The following is a 21,549-nucleotide window of genomic DNA, read 5'->3' on the forward strand; positions in this document are numbered from 1 at the left end:
AAAAGATTCCACAAGCATTTGTGCGTTTGTCCTTGTTCTTTCTCTGTCCTGAAATGGGACGTGAGGTGAAAGGATCTGACAGTGGTTGCTTGTGTTCATGCTTTTCTCTTTCAGTCTGGGGCTGGCATCCAGCAGCCATCCTCACCTTCCCGTGCCTGCCAGGATCCTCCCCCAGCAGTGCCAGGCTGGTCTAGAGAGTGCCGTAGTGGGTCTCAGTTCTAGCCTTAGCAGGCTCTTTCTTTAATATAATTCCATATCTAGTTACAAAAGCTGTCTTTTACAGGTGCCCTCTAACTATTTAAATACCAACATGGCTGCTATCAAAAGTGTTAAGTGCAGTCCTGAGATGAAGGCTGCGGTCTTGGCATTGCCTGTAGCTAGATCACTGTGTTTGATACCTTTCAATTGTGGCCTTGAATGCCTTGAGCCGTATTTCTGTGTAGGACTGTTAAACAGATTGGTGAGTTAAAACCCAAGAATTCCCGTTCCTTAAATTTAGAAGCTCAATTGAATTTGAACCTGTCTCCACCATCTCTTCTTGAAAAATTAGTGTGGAATCGGTGGAATGTGAACTAGACCTTGGTGGGAAGAAATATTTAGATGAACAATTTGAACGTTGTTGAGATGTAGAGTCTAATTGCACACATTTTGTCAACTGCGCGCTCTCTCTCTCTCTCTCTCTCGTTCACTTGTCATGTTTTAACATGGGCTGTTTGTGCTGACCTTTATCCTTGTACTTGTTAGGTCATAGATTATGTCTTGCAGAACGCTCTCTTTCCTCCACCTTCTTCACAGTGGCCTCATGTCAGGTGAGATCAGGTGAGAAGCTTTATGGGACCACCACTGCCAGCCGAAGGGTCTTAGCAACAGGGTGAGATGGAGTTTTGAACAGAAATAGAGAAATGCCAACTTACACAAATTCAGTTGTTTTTTCTTTTTAGCGTGGCCTTCCTGTGTGGTTCTCACTGGTGTTAGTTTAGAACTTCGACACTATAGACCTGGCTGGCCTCGAACTCACAGAGATCCATATGCTTCTGCCTTCCGAGGGCTGGGATTAAAGGCCCTACTCAGCTTTTATGAGGCTGATTCCCTGGCCTCTTGTCATATATCAAAGTGTCTTTATTTTCTTTGAAAATAGGTAATATGTTGACAAATAGACTGTGCCCATTGCACATAAGCACAATCGTGTAACATGCTATATACATATAAGTTGTTCTAGGTTCAGCATAAAGGACCAGCATCAGTCAAGGCCAGATGCTCCCCAATCCAGCCCTCAGAATGGGCATCAGAAATCACCAGAGCCTATGGGCTCACGCATGCAGCCCTAGCATACTAGAGACATTCACATGACCTTGTCTAGAACTCCAACTGGTGTGAAAGCCCTCTCTGCTGTCCTATGTAACAGTTAATACATCTACCCTGTAAAGACTTTTTAAGTTCCAAGCCATTCTTGTACTGCCATTAAAAATCAAAATGTCAAGGTTCTGAGCAACAAGGTAAAGGTGAAGTCCTATAGCCTGGCATCATGCTTCCCGGTCTGTCAGATGTGAGACTTTGAATACAATGTTCACACAGCTGTAATGTTTATACGCAAAACATTTATTGCTGTACGCCAGTTTTTATGGCAAGACCTGTTACTTTTTTATGAGTCTGCTTCACTTTTATAAGTGTAAATATTTTAATTTATAATATGGACAGTTAAAAATGGCAACGCCCTTCTATTTGGCTGACGACGAGAAAACCTCTTGGTTAGGATGACAGCTGGATCCCTCAGCACCTAGGGTACTAGATGAGGGTGAGGTGAAAAACCATGGGAGAGAGAGGAGTGATGAAAACAGAAGTCAGTGGCATGAAATCACAGCGAATCGGGTGTTTGGTGATACTCATATATAAAATGCATTGCTCATACATGTGAACACAAAACCTATGTGCATGCTGGGCCTCATATTAAACACTGGATATATGAACCTCTTGCTGGAACCAGGGTTCCTGTGTCCCAGCCCACATGTGTCCCGAGAGTGGTGCACTGGGAATATTTCTTGAATAAGTAGCTGAGCAGATTTTTCTAACGTTTACTGTCACACAAATCCTGGAGTTTTCCAAGCTGTTTTAAACAGAAATGGCTTCACCTCCAGATTTGGTTTGACTTGTAAAACTGATTTTAGAAAAATGAAAAAAAAAATGCTAAAAAACCCAAAACAAAGCAAAAAAGCCCAAAGCATTGATCTCTCTTCGCCACTAGGGGTCGACATAGTGCAGCGAAGGGATGCGTTTTTAAGGAACTTTTCCCAAAAGGTAGTACTGTCTGTTGGTTGAAGGACTCAGTAAACTTAGTACTGCAGGAGAAATCTTAGAACTGCATCAGTATATTTTAAACTTAGCACAGGGTGAACATGTGTCTGAGTTAAAAATACATCTGTGAAAATAGCCCGATAATGTGTTTAAAAATAACACCTTATAAATAGACAACAAACAATGACCTTTTTTTCCCTTAAGTGCCTGGGAAGCTCTGCACATGCTAGACAAGTGGTACTCTGAGCCTGATTTAGTCTTTAACAATTTTTAAGAACACTTCCCACCACTATTACACAGCATATTTGATCTAAAGTCAAAAGATAAAATGTCCATGTTCACATAGAGAGGGCCTTTCCCCCGCCCCCTAAGAACAAGATAAGGTCCCCGCAAAGCCCCTTGGTCAGTCTGCAGAGTTGGTGTGGTTTCAGTGTGGAGCAAGATGGTATCATCCTACTGCATAGACAATAGATGGTGACTGATTCCACACCTCCCGCCCCAGAGCCGGCTGCCAGGGAGCCTGTCTGGATGCCTTGTGTCTGCAGGACTGCAGGCTGACAGTGGCTTCATTGTTAAGGACAGAGGCACATGGATTTCAAGAAAGGATTTTTCTTTCACATCTTTGTAATCAGTTATAGGTTTGTCCACATTACTGATGGCTTTATTTAGTGTGTGTGTGTGTGTGTGTGTGTGTGTGTGTGTAGTACATGCCTGTATGTATATGGCAGGTGTGATTATGTGTGTGCGGGCACACATGTGAAGGCCAGACACATCCTCTCCCTCCGAACTTTATTCTGCTCAGACAGGCTTTCTCACTGAATCCGGAGTTCACAATTTTGGGGCTAGGCTGGCTGCTCCCAAAGCCCCAGTGATCCTCCTGCATCAGTTTCTCACGACCCAGACTCACGTTCTCATATTTTTACAACACTCTTACCCATGGAACCAGTCAGCTCGTTAGCTCTATTTTCGTTTTGGTTTTATTTGGTACTGGGGACTGAGCCCGGAGCCTTGAGGGGCCAGGCAACTGCTCTGCCCCTGAGCCATAGCACATGCCTTTTTTTTTTATAATTTTAACTTTTAATTATGAGATGAAGTTTCCCAGGCTGGCCTTGAGCTCACTCTGTAGGCAACAGTGCACAAAGTCCTGCCTCAGGCTCCCAAGGGGGATGTCTGCACCATTGCTGCTGTCTTTTCTTGAGAGATTCTGATGTCGGACCACTTGTGGATGGTTGAGTAAACCCTGATCATACTGCAACCCTAGCTTTCTCTGAGGTCTCTTGGCTGACAGGTTGGGAACAAAATCTGAAGCCACTAAGTAAACTGTCTCTCTTCCTCTGGCACCTGGTGGAAGTGCTGGTTTAGATTCCACCAGAGCTGGCCTCATGGGAAAAGAGGGGGCACTCAATGCCTTCGTGCTTGCTCCTTGAAGAATTAGCTGCTTGGGACTCAAACAATCACAGCAGCCAGCCAGCAGTTTCTGGGTGTCACAGTGGACTTTTGAGCCGCTCCACCTAAACCCCGGGCCCAGATTGTTACCACGGAAATTGGAGTCTCCTTTTAAAGGAATATCAGTCTCCTGATAATTTATAAATAGATTCGAAAGAAGTTTAAGGAGAGCTTTATTGGAGTTTGAGAAAAACAAAACTGGATAACCAAGCTATAAACCGCTCTAGTTCCTGGGGAGAAGGAGATGAAGAAGAGAAAGAGAAAGCCATGTCTTTTAAGTGAAAGGGTCTGAGGAAGCAGGCAGTCTCAGCAGTGGAGCCCCATGGTGAGACAGCAGCCAGGCAGTAGAAGGTGTTCTGCAGACAGGGAACTGTGGAGAACCAAGGGAAAAGTCCAGTCGTCAGGGAAAGCGCCCCAAGCCTTGGCCAGTGTCTGAGAGAAAAGGAAAAGTTATGCTAAAAGTGGGCCGGCCACAGCTCTGCAGAGTCCTTCAGGAGGACACCTTAACAGGGCTTCCTGGGGGCGGGAGGTCCCTGGCTAGAGGGTTGGCAGGCCCACCTGGATTTCTTAAGGGGCGGAGGCAGAAGTGTGTAATGTTTCGGGTAGTTGAGAATGTCAGGTAGAATAGTTTATTCTTTTGACAGGGGGAAGTGACTTTCTCTGAATGGGCCTCAACAAAACCCAGATGTCTTCATCTTTTGATATGGGAATTTAGATGCTAAGAAGTCTCAAAACGGATGTTTACTTTCCTAGTGTTTCCAGGGCAGAGGGGTTCAGTAAGCAGACTGTGGATGCCTGCAGGGGACTGAAGCACACCCGCCAGAAGATGTAGTTATTGCCTGATTTGCCTGACTTGGAAAAGCCAAAGCAGATGTCTCCGGGGTCAAGGTTACCAGCGAAAGGAGTGTTGAGCCTGTGGGTGATGCTTTAATTTTGGCAGCCTTGCTTGGGCACAGGACACCACTGTCTGCAGTGCTCAGAGAAGGAACTTGGGCTGTTAATGTCTCCTAGTCAGGAATTGCCAGTAACCACCAAAGAACCCCCTGGGAACTATTTGATTTAGATGAAGGAAAACTAGAAGTTGACCTGGTATTTACACGCCAGCCCATTAGCATGTGATAGACCTCTGTTTTTCATAGTTCTGTCTCAAGCCCCACAAACTCAATATTCCCCAGAGAAGCAAAGAACGCTGCTGCGTGCTAACTATAGAGTCCTAAGAAAGTCTAGGGAGAGGATGATGAGAGTGTCAACTGCTCCTGCTGGACCCACAGAGCTGGGGGGTTGGCACAGGTTTGGCCTGGCGACTCTGAATTAGGTTCCTGTGAATTCTGTCCCCGAATGTCTACCTCTCTCCTTGGCCTGCCTTTGCCAACTTTGCCCCAGTTTTGAATCTCCTGTGAGCTCCTGCTGAAAGTTTAGAAGCGGTGTTTAAAACTCTGGAGACGTGTGCATTTTGGAGAGTGGACTGCCCACTGAATGACAAAGGGGCAGATGACTGGAAGCTGGAGGAGACTTGTCACAGGGAGGAGTGGTGTGCAAGGCACGCCTGCTCCTTTTCCTTATGTAGAAGTGCAAGGGGCCCAGCAGTCTCGGAGCTGCGTCTTAATTGGCAGTCTCGGAGCTGCGTCTTAATAGGGTCTGGATAATAGGTGCTTGTATCTAAGTGCGGTTTGATCAGCACCCCAGCTTCCTTCTCTAAAAATATGGAAACGTATTTTTTTCTGGTGTTTGCCTATTTTCTGGAATGCTGTAGACTGCTGGCTGCACCTGGCCCAGGGGATTACTCCTAAGCATCCAGGACATGCGTGTATTTGCCGCAGTGGGTTGCTACTTTGAAGTCAGGGACCTGACTGGAGAGATGTGCTCTGTGAGGCCTGGAGATGGCCTCTGGGGAGTTAAATTCCCTTACTTCAAGCAGGTAAAGTAGACCCTGTCTCGGGAGTCCGTCTCTGCTGGGAGGAGTTTCTATTATTATGTTAATGGTCTCGGTGCAGCCCTTTTAGAGGCTTTGGCAATGGGTAACCCTTTGTCTGCCAAAGGCAGGCTCCTGCTTGGCTTGCCTGCACAGTTTGCAGGGTAAACAGTGGGTGACCTATAAGCCAGCCAGTCAACTTGCAGATGACCTTATTAGGCAGCCCCAGGAGGCTGGTGTCTGAGGACAGACTGGCAGGGCCTGCCGCCCTGCGACTATTCTGTGAGGAGCTGGAGAGTCCACACCCTGGAGGCATGGCCTAGAACCGTTCAGTTAATTATAGTGCTCTCCAATGGCAGGACTGTGTGGGCTCTTTGGCAAGCATGCTTTGTGATGTGGTTACAAATAAGTCTGTAGTCGGGGACGACTTCTCGTAGAACAAAGAGGTTTATCTTGTTTTCCTGGGCTCTTTCTGCTGTAGCATGTACTGAGTCATTCTATGAAGTATGGACTTTATTAGAAATGTTTGTTTCCCTTCTGGGGTGGGGGTGGGGCAGCTAGAAAACCTAGGCTCTCAAACATGCTAGGCAGACATTCCCTGCATATAGTCTTAGTGACGAAAGACAGATGTGGATGAGGCGAGAAGGTGGCTCATCCCTTGCAGTGCCAACCTGGGATCCGAGTTCCACCCTTGGTTCTCCCATGAAGATGGATGGAGAGACTCCACAGAGTTGTCCTCTGACCTCTGCACAATTTGTCTTCACACTTGAGCTCAGAAACACACACACACACACACACACACACACACACACACACACACGAGTAATAATAATAAATAAACTTTTTAATGAGAGAGGGAAATTAAAATTCATCTTAAAAGAAAAGGTCCAGTGTTAAGGAGTAACCACGCTTGGGTATAGTTACATGTTTTGCTTTTTTTTTTTTTTATCTTTTTTTGTTTGGTGTGGGGGGGATGGAATTCAGGGCTCCAGTGAGCCCCATCCCCAAGCCCGTGCCTTGCCCTTTCTAAGGAAGAAAGTCAATCACTGACCTCATGGCCTAGGCTGCTTCCTGACTGCTGTGAAGGGACAAGCTACACCCGACAGCGGTCGTATTAAACATGCATTCGTCTAGGACAGCACAGCTTATGGACTCTGGCCTGCACTGTTCCAGCTGCTCGCGATAGCATCTGGGTCCTCACAGCAACCCTGTAGCAAAAGCAGCTTTTCTTCAGACATGGCTCTGGGTGGTCTCTCGTTCTACCTACTGCTCATAGATAGGGTGGGCATATGTACTTGACTGACCAACAGGAAGCTGGAGAGATGCTTCAGAAGAATCAGCTGGGTAGCCAGGGTTTTGAGGGCCTTGGGACTGACTTTGTTTAAAAATGTATCTTTAGCTTGATAAGTGATGTCCTTTTCATAGTCTGAAACCTCACTAAAAGAAGGAACTCACTTGGTCACTTGAGTGTCCAGTGTCCTTCAATGCTGGTTTCCCAGAACTCCCAGAGGAGACTCAAGCATGAACATGCTAAAATACTCTCTCTACAGCATTCCATGGTATCCATATGTAATTTAAACACATCTGTAGTTATAGCCAGCTGTTACAAGGCACTGTTTAGGTAGTATCTTATGGTTTCCATTGCTGTGATCAAACACCACGATCAACAAGCAAGCTGAGGAGGAAAGGGTTTATTTGGCTTACATTTCCTCATCATTGCTCATCACTGAAGATGTCAGGACCAGAATTCAAACAGGGCAGAATCCTGGAGTCAGGAGCAGATGCAGAGGCCATGGAGGGATGCTGCTTTCTGATAGAACCTGGAACCACCAGCCCAGAGATAGCACCACCCACAATGGGCCCATGGAGCCTGGAGCCTTGGAGCCTTGGAGCTGGATCTTATGGACAAGTTTTTTTCTCAGTTGAGGTCCCCTCCTTTCAGATAACTCTAGTTCTGTCAAGGTGACATAAGACTAGTCAGCACAAGTAGTAATGACAAAAACATCTGTAGGTATTCAATAGATTTAACTACATTTGTGGTTCAAGAACAGGAGGACTGACTGTGCACACTGCAGAAGTCAGGAAGGTCAATAGGTATAAGAACAAAGCAGTACTGGAGATGGAACCAGACCTTATGCATGCTAAGCATTCTCTCTTCCACTGAGCTGTATCCCAACTAGGATGAGATGCTAACTGAACTGGGAAGTTCTGCAGGTAACGGAACACTAGTTCCCATTCACACTACAATCTCACAACACTGAATCCTCTGTACATCCTGGGCAACAGTTTGCTTCACAGGCCTCAGAGGGCCAGTGATATGATGGCTGTTGGGTTATATGCAGTGATGGAAGCTAAGACCATGGACCAGGTTGTGAATATCTGTGGAGGATTGCAATGAGAGGGAGAAAAGAGAAAAGGAGGAGACAGGAAAAGAATATAAACATATGATTGATAAGGGAATAAAGAAAGAAATGAAAGAAGAGGGGGGGTGAATGAAAGCACAGCCAGATAGATAATATATCTTTTCGTATGCCTTTCCATCCCACTGCTTATAGACCCCAAAGCCATATGTGAAGAAATGCTGGGTTCCTAGGTATTTTCTCCCTGTCTGAAAGGACAGCATGATATATTTTAGCTCAGTGTCAACATCTGATGAGAATCTACGCTTTGCTGTTTTTCTCCTGCTGAACTTCAGAGGTGTCTCTGGGGTTTTCAGCCAGTGCCCGTTGCCTTCCTTCCCTCATCTCATTAGTCTGACAAGATCCATTTACACCTTTGTTCCCAGGTTCTCCTCCCAGCCAAAGTGCCTGGCATACCTAACAGCTCTTCCCCACCCACCTACCACTATTTTCTTCCTCCTAGATAAACTCTCTTAGCAGCATTCTTTCCAGGGAGTTTTCCCGGTCTAACCCCATGTCTTCGAGTTGGACATCACATGGCTTTTACATTGATGTTTCAGCTCTGGACCCTGGTATAATCCCATGAGACTGGGGAGGCTTTTAGGCTTATCAAGTGTGTGACTTTGAGGCATTGAACTCACTTGTTTATCTAGCCATTCCAACCCAGCGAGGACTATGTCTTCCATTTTCCTGTACTATCTTCCCATGGGTACCCAATCTGCCTTCCTGGTGCCAGTGACACCTGAGCAAAGGCGCATTCATCTCTCGCTGGTGTTCCTCCTCTAGTTAGCAAATGGACCCTCTGAGAGCCAGGAGTGTATATTGGGTACCGATTAATGACACCAGTGAAAAGCACTGGATGTGGATCATTGCCACTCTTGTTCTTAAGATGCCCTTCAGAGGTCCCAGGAATAGTCAAAGCTCCTCCTGGTCATTCTCATATATAGCTCTAGAACTCATGTGAGCCACCAGGAAAAGTCAAAGCTCCTCCTGGTCATTCTCATATAGCTCTAGAACGCATGTGAGCCACCAGGTACCATGCCACCAGCTGGATTGGGAGACTCACAAAACCATCCTAGCAATTGGTGTTTCCTTGCATCTGTCCATGTAAAAACCATCCAGCAGTGAGTACTGAGGGGAGGGATTGTGGGAGAAGCCTCGCCCGCTTCCCTTGGTGACTGAGATAGTGCCGACTCTCCTGCTGCAGAAGAGCACTTTCTCAGTGAAGCTGCTATGTGCCCCCACCCCCACCCCACAGTATTTCCAGAGGTGCTGCATATTGTGCACAGTAAACCCTGGGACTCTGTTGGCCAAGTTCATTTCAGAACCTTTGTGGGTTGATGCTTCACGTGGATTACACATGTTCTTAGTGCCACTCTCTGAACACTCTGGACATGCCTGAGGCCTCAGCTCCTCTTCCTTGACTCTGTATTTGACTACTGTAGGGACCTCAGATAAATGGAGGCACCAATATTTGGCTGGTTCATCTCAGTTAGTGTAGCAACCTTGGTTTCCCTCTTGTTGAACATGTCAGGACACGCTTCCTTCTGAGGGCACCAATGTTCCATTGTATGCACATTTCGGTGTGCTCACGCTGGGATACTGGCTGCCAAGCCTTCCTAGGGTCTTATGCAGGCTGGGCAAGTACATGCATTGGTGAGCTGCACCCCCATCCCCAGTGCACATTTTAAACATGAACCTCTCTTTGGTCCTCTGTTGTTACTCTGGGAATCCCTGGCCCATTTGCTGAGGGAACCTGGACTTTCTTCCCAAGAAACATTAATAAGAAACCCTAATTCAACTTGAAAGTTTTATGATTAATTTTTTCATGACAACTGTTGACATTTTTCATTTGAAGTTTTATTTCAAAGGCATTAATGACTTTTTAAGAAGATGTCAGGAAGTCTTTGTCTCAGAAAAGGAATTCTGATGTATAAAGGCATGGTTTCCTTTCAACATATCTGATAGAGAGGGAGAGGTAGCTGCAAGTTGTAATATATCTCGTTGTTGAAAGTATTTCTGCCCTTTCATCCCTGCACACACAGCCTGTTTTAAATTACCTTATGGCATGATGGAAGGTAAAATTTTATTTGCAGACTTGTCCAAAATATTGCTGTGAAGCAGGAGCCGCAGAGCCTCCAGGGAGCCCACAGTGGGGGAAGAAGTGAGGAATGCAGAGAGGGTGTGATGAGAGGGGAGGGAGAGGGCCCACTGGGCGTCAAGCCTTCCCACTCAGCACATAAATAAAGTCCACCAGAGGCTTGGTCGGTCTGGCATACAGCACACTCCTTCATGAAGCAGTGGAACCGTATATTCAGCCTTGGAACTTCCACCATCTTTAGAAGTGTACGTGAGCTTTCGATAACACAGTTTCTGTGGTGCATCTTGATCTTAGAAATTATCACTAGCTCACGGTAGTGTGTATCTGGATAGCTGTCTGTGCCGTTCTGCCTTGTCATTTCTGTTCAGCTCAGTTTCCCAAGAAGAGTGGGATAGCTTCCTTCTTCATTGGGAGGTGCGGATGGCACCCAAGGCTGGCACAGAAGTGATGTGCACCAATGGGAGGTGCGGAAGGCACCGAAGGCTGGCACAGAAGTGATGTGCACCAAATCTCCACAGAGTTGTTATGTGGGGTCAGCTGAGAATGAGGCTGTGAGTGAGGCCACATGAACTCTCACCTGTCACTGACCTCACTGTGGCTCCCCTCACTTGCTGTCTTCAGGCTAGCCAGAGAATGCTGTTCTGCCTTTAGAAATACATTTTACAGGAGCAGGGATGGATGTCGGTTGGCGGTAGTGGTGGTTGTCACTGGCTGTAGTGAATAGACTCTGTATCCTCCCAGGAAATGTCAGCTTTCTCATCTACAGTGGAGTCATAACAAGCCCTCCCTGGCAGGCTTTGGCAGGCTTTGGGAGGACACAGGGGTCCAATGCCTGCAAGCACTAAGCACAGAGGTGAGGACATGAAGGATGCAGGTCTTTGCATCATTACAAAAGGAGTGGCCTTTAACCAGTTAGGCCGCTGGTAGGCTCCCTCCTGGTTGCCCTGGTTTCCACGTTCTCCTTTGTGAGAGGACCTCTATAAGGACAGTTGTCTCTTGCATTGCAAGGGCCCCTGTAGTCAGAGCTACAGCAGTGAGCCGTGTCGTGCTGTCCCTCTGCCCTTTGTCACAGCCAGCACCCTTATCCGATGGGCCGTCCCTCCAGTCCCTCACGGACGCTTTCTGTTGACATGAAATGTAGGATTATTGATCTCACTTGGTTTCCTACAGATTAGGAGAAGGTTACATTTTATACTTATTGTTTCATAAAGAACTTTTTCTCTTTTCTTTTGCTTTGTTTTGGGGTTCTCAGACAAGGCCAACAGTTCTAGTAACTCTTCCAATTCCCTTCATCTGTCTTGTTCCCACACTCTGCAGAGGTCATGTGACATCCATCCCCTGCCCAGGAGATGAATATTCGGCAGTTTTCCCCAAAGGGAACTGTATCCTCAGTACCTTACTGTTTCTCCAAGTTTCGTTTGTTTCTTTGTTTAGGTTTTATTTTTAACAACTTTATCTACCACATTCTTCCTGGATGAGCAAGAAGTAACTGAGCAGGTAGAGGAAGCACAAGAGGCTGCTGACGGGTGATGTCCTATAGTCTCACGTTGTCTTAGCTCTCTTGGCATAGGGTCAGACCTGACAGAAGCAGCAAGGAGAAGGATTTAGATCGGCTCTCAGCTTAAGAGCATACGGTGAGATCCATTGCTGTGGATTGTACACCTGAGGCCCCTCACGTCTCAGGGGACCAAGAGGCAGAGCGCTTGGACAGTAACCCCCACAGGTCTATCCCAGTGACCCACCCCTGCCAGCCATACTTCCTTCTTCAAACATCCCATAACTTCCCTAAACACTGCTACCAGCTAGCAGCCAAGTGTTCCTATATCTGAGAGTGTAGAGTAACTTTTGTTTCAAAGAGTAACATGCTCATCCATCCATCCATCCATCCATCCATCTGTCCATCCGTTGGTTCTTCATTTTCAGCTGTATCTGTATCTGAGATGATCTGGTTTGCTGATCTAAACCTAAAGCCCAAAGTATCTTTTAGCTTTCAGAAAAGACTATTCCATTATTTCATGCAGTCACTCTGCAGATATTTACTGCAGACCTATTATATGCTGGTTAGATACAAACAAATGTTCAGGATCAAAGATACAAAGGCCAACAAACTCAGGGTCCCTGCCACTGCAAAGAGTTGGGATAAATAATGACCTTGACTCCCCTCCCTGTTGATCCCATGACTCCATAGCTACCAGTTCTCTCCTGGAAGCAGGTTTCCTTCTTAGCCCAGTTTCCTTACCCTGTAATGGAGCCTATTTCCTGTGGGTTTCTTTAATGTCCCTTTGTAGAGAGGAAACAGTCCATCTCTAATTATTGTCAATTGTTCTTCCAAATTTATTATCTGGCCTTGAGCCCTTCAGTTACAGGCTGCAGATGGAACAACGCAGGCAGCAATCTTATCGCTAAAGCTTGACAGCTTCTGTCTGAGATTAAAACGGTTGACTCTCCTGGTAATATCTGCCTTTTCTTTCTCCACAGTTTTGCTCATATGTTGCTTATAAATCTTAACTCTTAAAGTATGAATTTTTGGCTTCAGGTTAAGTGAAATATTTTATTTAGCTCAGCCAAAGCCAAGCTTGGGCAGCCTGGGAACACTTAGGCAACTCGCCGCGCCCCAACATGTTGGGTCCCTCTCTGGGGTTTTCTTCTTTGGGGCTATTTGGTATTAGGCTAGTTCTTTTCGACACTGGCATGATAGTCTCAGCGTTATCTTCTTGAGCAAAACATTCTCTGTGATTCCCCACAGCCTTGCTGTGGCATAATCTGAAATGCCCTCTCTGGAACCCTGTCTGTTGCAGCATCTCCAGCTCTAATTTCTGTTCAAGAAACCCAGGGCTTCTTTTCTGACGAAGGAGTTTAATTTGTTGCAGCCTTTTGCTTTGTGTGCACTGTAAGCTCAAAGACACGTGTGCCTGGTTGCTCACTCTAGCCCTGCACTCTGGAAATTTGCAACCCAATTTTGCTTAGAGCGGCCCAAGGCCATTGCTGGTTAAGAATTAGCTGTCAAATTGGGCTGGTGGTGCCCAGTGTTCCCTGTGCAGCCATGTTCAGAAACCCAGGGCTTTCTAGCTGCCTGGGAGTCTTCAGATTCTCCGAGAAACAAGGTAAGATGGGAAATATGGAAAATACATTTCTGTATTCATTTTCTAATGTTTTTGCTGTGGAAGCTAATATTCTCAGCATCCAGCTAATCATCTAGCTGACTGTCTAAAAGGATGCTTTAGCTATCGGAGTCCCTAGCTATGTTTGTAATTACTGAAAATGTCTTTTTCCTTTCTATTGCTAAACCATGAAAGCTTTCATATGACAAAATTGCTAATTAAATTCCAAACTTTGGATCAAATTATGGATATGCTGCACTGTACCTAAAATATTTTCTGAAACGACAGTCTTACATGTGAGTTTCCTTCCAGCAGGCAATAGTGGGCGAGTCTCTCTTTCTTAACTCTTCATGTGAGACAGTTTGGAGAAAATACTATCTTTCCAGTGGCTTCTTTTCCAGCCCAGAGAAATAAGTGCTTCCCGTCTGATTGCTGGAGTACTGTTATGTATGTGGTGTCGGAACAAAAGTGAGATGCTGTGGGTATCTAAATGCTGCTCTGAAGCCCAGCCATTATCTACCCTGAATATTTCATAGCACAAGTGCTCTGCTGGATGACAAGACTGGAACAATTCAGCAACTTCCTTTTATAACATCTGTTAGCTTTTCTTTCTTTCCTTTTTTAAATCAGAATTATCTTTTTTTGTATAATTATGACAGGATGCTTGTGTGTGCTTAGAATGAAAATTGTATGTCTAGTTGACTTTATACTTTTAATTTCACTATGCATCCCTGTTGTCCCTAACTTCCAGTTTTTAGGACTTGAGATATGTTTTGAAGGATAAAGAAGTATTGGCATCTGTTATGTCTTGTACCTTTACCCCCGCCCCTCGGGCTCTGATTCTAAATAGTAAACTACAAAGGTCCTTGCTAGGGGGAAGAAATTTCTGTCTCAGGTCTGCTTGAATTTGTTCTCTGTGCCTGAAGCTGTAATGCATATTGCTAGCTGTGACCCTATATACGTCCTGTCTCTGCCTGGTTTCCATTAACACGTTCACCCTGGATGTGTGATTTTCCTGTATGGAATTGTTACCAGCTGTCTTCACATCATATATCCTATCTTCAAAAACAAATGAGTCTGTCCAGTGGGGTTGCTCAGTAGGCAGCACTTGTCACTTCCAAAGACATTACATGGTAGAAAGAGAGAGCCGACTGCTGAAGGTCGTTCTCTAACCCCCACTGTGTGCTGTGGCCGATGCATACTTACACACAATACACATGTGTCACCTGCACCTTGCCCTGCGACCTCTGCACACATACCGGCACACCGTGTATATGTATAGTTGTTGAGATTTTAACAAAAGCAGAAAGGACACAGCCAAGGCACCTGTTGCTCTTCAGCGCCCTCTACCTCCCTACCTTCTCTAAAGGAATCTCTGATCTTCCAGGCACATTACCTCATTATCTCTGCTTATCTTGACCCAAATCACTCAATTATTTTCTCTTTCCCCTTCTCAGTATATAACTGTTACTTTGTATTTAATTGTTTCAAATTATTTTTTTCCATAACAATTTGAAATGGCTTCGAAAAATGTCAGAATGTTTGTTTAACCTATGAGCTGTGCAGGGGCCTCTTGATAAGGGAAGAAAGCAAACCAGGACTTATGTGTGTGATTTCTGTGTCGAGTTTGATTCTCAAAAGTTTTTTTATTTAGTTAATGATGTCCTTTTTACCTAAATTATAAGTTCAAGGGGAGTTTGATGGTTGTCTTTACTTTTGAATGTCCTGAAGTGACTATGTAATTATTTTAACATTGTGCTATTTCCTTTTCCTTAGATTTCAACAAGAAAAACTTAAGCTTCATTGGATTCCCACATCAAAGAAAAGCTGACAGGTAACGTGGCCTGTGTTCAAGAACTCTTATGTTTGGAGATACACGATGGCTTTTAAGATAATCCCTTAAATCCCCCTTCTTTCCTGGAAAAAGGAAGAGCTGGAAATAGAAGCCAGGGCCTCACACATGCTAGAAAAATGCTTCCCAGGGAACTTCATGCCCAGCCTCCAGGGCTCTTAGATTTCCAACCCATGGGTTTGTTTGGCAGTAGGTTTTCTGCCTAGGGTGTTATTTAGTTATGTCAAGAGATGGTGGCCTGATTCAGTGGTACAGTTCCTACCTAGCCTGTTTGAAGTACCAGGTTCAGTTCCAAAAGACGGTGTGTGTTTGTGTGTGTGTGCCTGCCTGTCTCTCTCTCTTTCTGTGTAAAGCAGCTGAGTTAACAGTGTTCCCAGCATCAGCGACTCTTCTATACACCACGCTGATTCTGGGACCCAGTTTGGGAATAGAATGTGTGCTTGTCACTTGTAGCTAATTGCCATCTTAGGAGTGTTAGCTTTCTTTTTCACTGACCTCTTTTCAAACACTTTATCAGGGAGCTTTTGATTTTTTTTTTAAAAAGCTTAGCCTTGTCCCTCCTGTCTTTTTTCCCCTCCCACCCATCTTCCTTTCTTGCTTCCCTCCCTGCATCCACCCACTTGTGAGTCCTTGTTGTCAAGTTCCTTGTCCTCGGAGCATTATGAATGCCAATCTAATTTACCTACTGTGCCCAGACCCTTTGCACATTGCTGATGTAACACACTACAAGGGAAAGAATGAGCCACAGGAGGTGGGTGCACTGGGTCCCTCCCTGGAGGTCTCTGCTCATGGCACAGGTCCAGAGTCATCCCTGATACACTTGGGCGTGAGTCTCACTCAGCATCACTCATCACTGTGGTAAGCGGAACCAGCCCCAGTGCCGGCCTCCTTTCCCCTCAGATGCTCTTGTCCCCACTCCATAGAGGCTCTCACACTTGGGTACACTTTGTAGTAATGAGTTGTCTGAATCTGCGTTTGTTATTGGAGAGTGGATCTTATAAACACACTACACAGGAAAGTCTCTGCTATATTCCATGCACATCTAATTATACAGTGAATTAGAACTGTGATTCGGTATAATGGTTAACAAGAGCACAAATGTATTATTTGAGTCACCCATGGTTCATGTCTGTGGCATGTTTTAATGGCACCTTAGGCTTATTCCTTATCCTTTCCCTAGCAGATTATCTTAAATGTAATGAAGCTAATAAATAAGGAAAGATAAGGGCAAGGAGAGAGGAGGGAGACATTATTTATTCAAGGATAGGAAAAGTATAAACTGGAAGTCAAACACTTTGGTGACCTTGACTCAGTGGGACACTGGAGTTATGAGCCACTGCTATTATTTCATGTGAGCTGACTGCAGTAGCCTGACTGGCAGTGCACCGAATGTCAGATGTGCTGGTGGTACAGGGTCTGCATGCATGCAAGAAATGCAGGCTGATAGACACCGGCAAAGAAAGCCCACATTATGAGGCAGCAGGGTTTCACCTTCCTTGTCTCCTCATTTACCTTTTGGTAATTAGCAAGAAGTCAGCCCTGGTGGAAATATTCAAACCACAGCAACAACTGCAAAGCAGGCAGGCCAGTGACCAGGCATTTAGACGCCTCCAAGTTTGTGGACGTGGAGTCTTGTGAAGATAGGAGAATCGTAGCTGGGGTCAGTATTTCAGGGAAGAGCTAGGTCACACCCCTTTTCTTACTAGTGTTCCCTTTCACTTCCTCTTGTATTTATGACAAGTTTTCATGGGAATTGCCTGCCTTTTGGCCATGCTGCTGTTCAGTGGTTTGAAGACACATGCAATATTAACATAATTTATCACTGGAAAAAGAATCCAGACTTCCTCAACAAGCTGCTGGCCTTCTGAGGAAGACATGGTAGCCCAGGAAGGGTGGGTGTGTACGCCTAGCATACTCAGCTGTTCTGGGATCAAGAGGCTGTTGCCAGTCTGAATAGAGGTCTGGCTGTCTTTTTTCCACCACACACACACACCAGTGATGCCAGTGTAATTACATAGTTGAAAACATATACATAAATTATTATGTTAACATAAATATAACTAAACGAAAAAGTCACCACTATAAAACACATACTTAGTTTTGTTTTTATGCTTAGTGTTTTCCTCTCAATATTCTACATCTTGATTTAATGCTATATTAATGGGATAAATTTCAGCTTTCAGAAAGAGTTTTGCTTTGACGATAAAGAAGAGCCTGCCAACCACAGGAGAGGCCTTGATGCCAAGTGTTTAGCTGCACTCCCTAAAGGTAAGAGTTCCTTTAAGGGGCTTGACACTGCCTGGGCACAACTCCCCATGACACTTGTGCTGATGGATTCTCACTTTCCTTCAGCCTGTGGTCTCTTCCGCGTCCCTTCCTCCCTTCTCCAAGCACAGCTTCACTTTAGAGAGTTTCCTGGACTTTGCACATCTCCCATCCTTCTGGGGTTTATTCTTCTCACCAGTGCTTCTGGAGGCTGGGTGAAGAGGAGAGAGAGCACAGAGTCCAGACCCTCAGGGGTCTGGGAATAGCTCAGTTGGCAGAAGGTTTGCCTAGCATGCAGGAAATGGCTTTGATCCCCAGCACCACATGATCCAGGCTAGTGAGGGGGAGCCGGGGGACAGGGAAAACTCTGTCTATCTGTCAGGGAGCTAGAGAGCTGGCTCAGCAATAGTCAGAGCACTTGTCCTGGCAGAGGACCTGGGTTTGGCTCCCAGCACCATGTGGTGATACACAAGTGTCTATAGCTCCAGTTCCTGGGGCTCCAGCACCCTCTTCTGACTCCCAGCACCATGTGGTGATACACAACTGTCTATAGCTCCAGTTCCTGGGGCTCCAGCACCATCTTCTGACTCCCGGCACCATGTGGTGATACACAACTGTCTATAGCTCCAGTTCCTGGGGCTCCAGCACCATCTTCTGACTCCCGGAACCATGTGGTGATACACAACTGTCTATAGCTCCAGTTCCTGGGGCTCCAGCACCCTCTTCTGACTCCCAGCACCATGTGGTGATACACAACTGTCTATAGCTCCCGTTCCTGGGGCTCCAGCACCCTCTTCTGACTCCCAGCACCATGTGGTGATACACAACTGACTATAGCTCCCGTACCTGGGGCTCCAGCACCCTCTTCTGACTCCCAGCACCATGTGGTGATACACAACTGTCTATAGCTCCCGTTCCTGGGGCTCCAGCACCCTCTTCTGACTCCCAGCACCATGTGGTGATACACAACTGTCTGTAGCTCCCGTTCCTGGGGCTCCAGCACCCTCTTCTGACTCCCAGCACCATGTGGTGATACACAACTGTCTATAGCTCCCGTTCCTGGGGCTCCAGCACCCTCTTCTGACTCCCAGCACCATGTGGTGATACACAACTGTCTATAGCTCCCGTTCCTGGGGCTCCAGCACCCTCTTCTGACTCCCAGCATCATGTGGTGATACACAACTGTCTATAGCTCCCGTTCCTGGGGCTCCAGCACCCTCTTCTGACTCCCAGCACCATGTGGTGATACACAACTGTCTATAGCTCCAGTTCCTGGGGCTCCAGCACCCTCTTCTGACTCCCAGCACCATGTGGTGATACACAACTGTCTATAGCTCCAGTTCCTGGGGCTCCAGCACCCTCTTCTGACTCCCAGCACCATGTGGTGATACACAACTGTCTATAGCTCCAGTTCCTGGGGCTCCAGCACCCTCTTCTGACTCCCAGCACCATGTGGTGATACACAACTGTCTATAGCTCCCGTTCCTGGGGCTCCAGCACCCTCTTCTGACTCCCAGCACCATGTGGTGATACACAACTGTCTATAGCTCCCGTTCCTGGGGCTCCAGCACTCTCTTCTGACTCCTAGCACCATGTGGTGATACACAACTGTCTATAGCTCCCGTTCCTGGGGCTCCAGCACCCTCTTCTGACTCCCAGCACCATGTGGTGATACACAACTGTCTATAGCTCCCGTTCCTGGGGCTCCAGCACCCTCTTCTGACTCCCAGCACCATGTGGTGATACACAACTGTCTATAGCTCCCGTTCCTGGGGCTCCAGCACCCTCTTCTGACTCCCAGCACCATGTGGTGATACACAACTGTCTATAGCTCCAGTTCCTGGGGCTCCAGCACCCTCTTCTGACTCCCAGCACCATGTGGTGATACACAACTGTCTATAGCTCCCGTTCCTGAGGCTCCAGCACCCTCTTCTGACTCCCAGCACCATGTGGTGATACACAACTGTCTATAGCTCCCGTTCCTGGGGCTCCAGCACCCTCTTCTGACTCCTAGCACCATGTGGTGATACACAACTGTCTATAGCTCCCGTTCCTGGGGCTCCAGCACCCTCTTCTGACTCCCAGCACCATGTGGTGATACACAACTGTCTATAGCTCCCGTTCCTGGGGCTCCAGCACCCTCTTCTGACTTCCAGCACCATGTGGTGATACACAACTGTCTATAGCTCCCGTTCCTGGGGCTCCAGCACCCTCTTCTGACTCCCAGCACCATGTGGTGATACACAACTGTCTATAGCTCCAGTTCCTGGGGCTCCAGCACCCTCTTCTGACTCCCAGCACCATGTGGTGATACACAACTGTCTATAGCTCCCGTTCCTGGGGCTCCAGCACCCTCTTCTGACTCCCAGCACCATGTGGTGATACACAACTGTCTATAGCTCCCGTTCCTGGGGCTCCAGCACCCTCTTCTGACTCCCAGCACCATGTGGGGATACACAACTGTCTATAGCTCCCGTTCCTGGGGCTCCAGCACCCTCTTCTGACTCCCAGCACCATGTGGTGATACACAACTGTCTATAGCTCCCGTTCCTGGGGCTCCAGCACCCTCTTCTGACTCCCAGCACCATGTGTTGATACACAACTGTCTATAGCTCCCGTTCCTGGGGCTCCAGCACCCTCTTCTGACTCCCAGCATCATGTGGTGATACACAACTGTCTATAGCTCCCGTTCCTGGGGCTCCAGCACCCTCTTCTGACTCCCAGCACCATGTGGTGATACACAACTGTCTATAGCTCCCGTTCCTGAGGCTCCAGCACCCTCTTCTGACTCCCAGCACCATGTGGTGATACACAACTGTCTATAGCTCCTGTTCCTGGGGCTCCAGCACCCTCTTCTGACTCCCAGCACCATGTGGTGATACACAACTGTCTATAGCTCCCGTTCCTGGGGCTCCAGCACCCTCTTCTGACTCCCAGCACCATGTGGTGATACACAACTGTCTATAGCTCCAGTTCCTGGGGCTCCAGCACCCTCTTCTTACTCCCAGCACCATGTGGTGATACACAACTGTGTATAGCTCCAGTTCCTGGGGCTCCAGCACCCTCTTCTGACTCCCAGCACCATGTGGTGATACACAACTATCTATAGCTCCCGTTCCTGGGGCTCCAGCACCCTCTTCTGACTCCCAGCACCATGTGGTGATACACAACTGTCTATAGCTCCCGTTCCTGGGGCTCCAGCACCCTCTTCTGACTCCCAGCACCATGTGGTGATACACAACTGTCTATAGCTCCCGTTCCTGGGGCTCCAGCACCCTCTTCTGACTCCTAGTACCATGTGGTGATACACAACTGTCTATAGCTCCCGTTCCTGGGGCTCCAGCACCCTCTTCTGACTCCCAGCACCATGTGGTGATACACAACTGTCTATAGCTCCCGTTCCTGGGGCTCCAGCACCCTCTTCTGACTCCCAGCACCATGTGGTGATACACAACTGTCTATAGCTCCCGTTCCTGGGGCTCCAGCACCCTCTTCTGACTCCCAGCACCATGTGGTGATACACAACTGTCTATAGCTCCAGTTCCTGGGGCTCCAGCACCCTCTTCTGACTCCCAGCACCATGTGGTGATACACAACTGTCTATAGCTCCCGTTCCTGGGTCTCCAGCACCCTCTTCTGACTCCCAGCATCATGTGGTGATACACAACTGTCTATAGCTCCCGTTCCTGGGGCTCCAGCACCCTCTTCTGACTCCCAGCACCATGTGGTGATACACAACTGTCTATAGCTCCCGTTCCTGGGGCTCCAGCACCCTCTTCTTACTCCCAGCACCATGTGGTGATACACAACTGTCTGTAGCTCACGTTCCTGGGGCTCCAGCACCCTCTTCTGACTCCCAGCACCATGTGGTGATACACAACTGTCTATAGCTCCCGTTCCTGGGGCTCCAGCACCCTCTTCTGACTCCCAGCACCATGTGGTGATACACAACTGTCTATAGCTCCCGTTCCTGGGGCTCCAGCACCCTCTTCTGACTCCCAGCACCATGTGGTGATACACAACTGTCTATAGCTCCCGTTCCTGGGGCTCCAGCACCCTCTTCTGACTCCCAGCACCATGTGGTGATACACAACTGTCTATAGCTCCCGTTCCTGGGGCTCCAGCACCCTCTTCTGACCTATGTATGTAGGCATCAGGCATCAACATGGTGCAATACATAC

The 21,549-nt window shown here is 47.2% G+C and overlaps 1 protein-coding gene across 18 annotated transcripts in view; it reads left to right on the forward strand.

The window, feature by feature from the left end:
• Window positions 1–21,549, forward strand: part of Svil (supervillin) — a 208,215-nt gene that overhangs the window by 102,502 nt on the left and 84,164 nt on the right. For 15 of the 18 annotated variants that reach the window (XM_075970710.1, XM_075970711.1, XM_075970727.1 and 12 more), the window contains 2 exons: window positions 15,028–15,085; window positions 17,280–17,371. The gene's annotated coding sequence lies outside the window, so the exon portion shown is untranslated. Of the gene's footprint in view, window positions 1–5,641; window positions 5,657–15,027; window positions 15,086–17,279; window positions 17,372–21,549 lie in introns of those variants that run through there. The other 3 variants (XM_075970714.1, XM_075970713.1, XM_075970721.1) reach the window with 2 other exon arrangements.

The sequence above is a fragment of the Microtus pennsylvanicus genome, chromosome 4 (assembly GCF_037038515.1).
Source record: "Microtus pennsylvanicus isolate mMicPen1 chromosome 4, mMicPen1.hap1, whole genome shotgun sequence".
NCBI lineage: Eukaryota > Metazoa > Chordata > Mammalia > Rodentia > Cricetidae > Microtus > Microtus pennsylvanicus.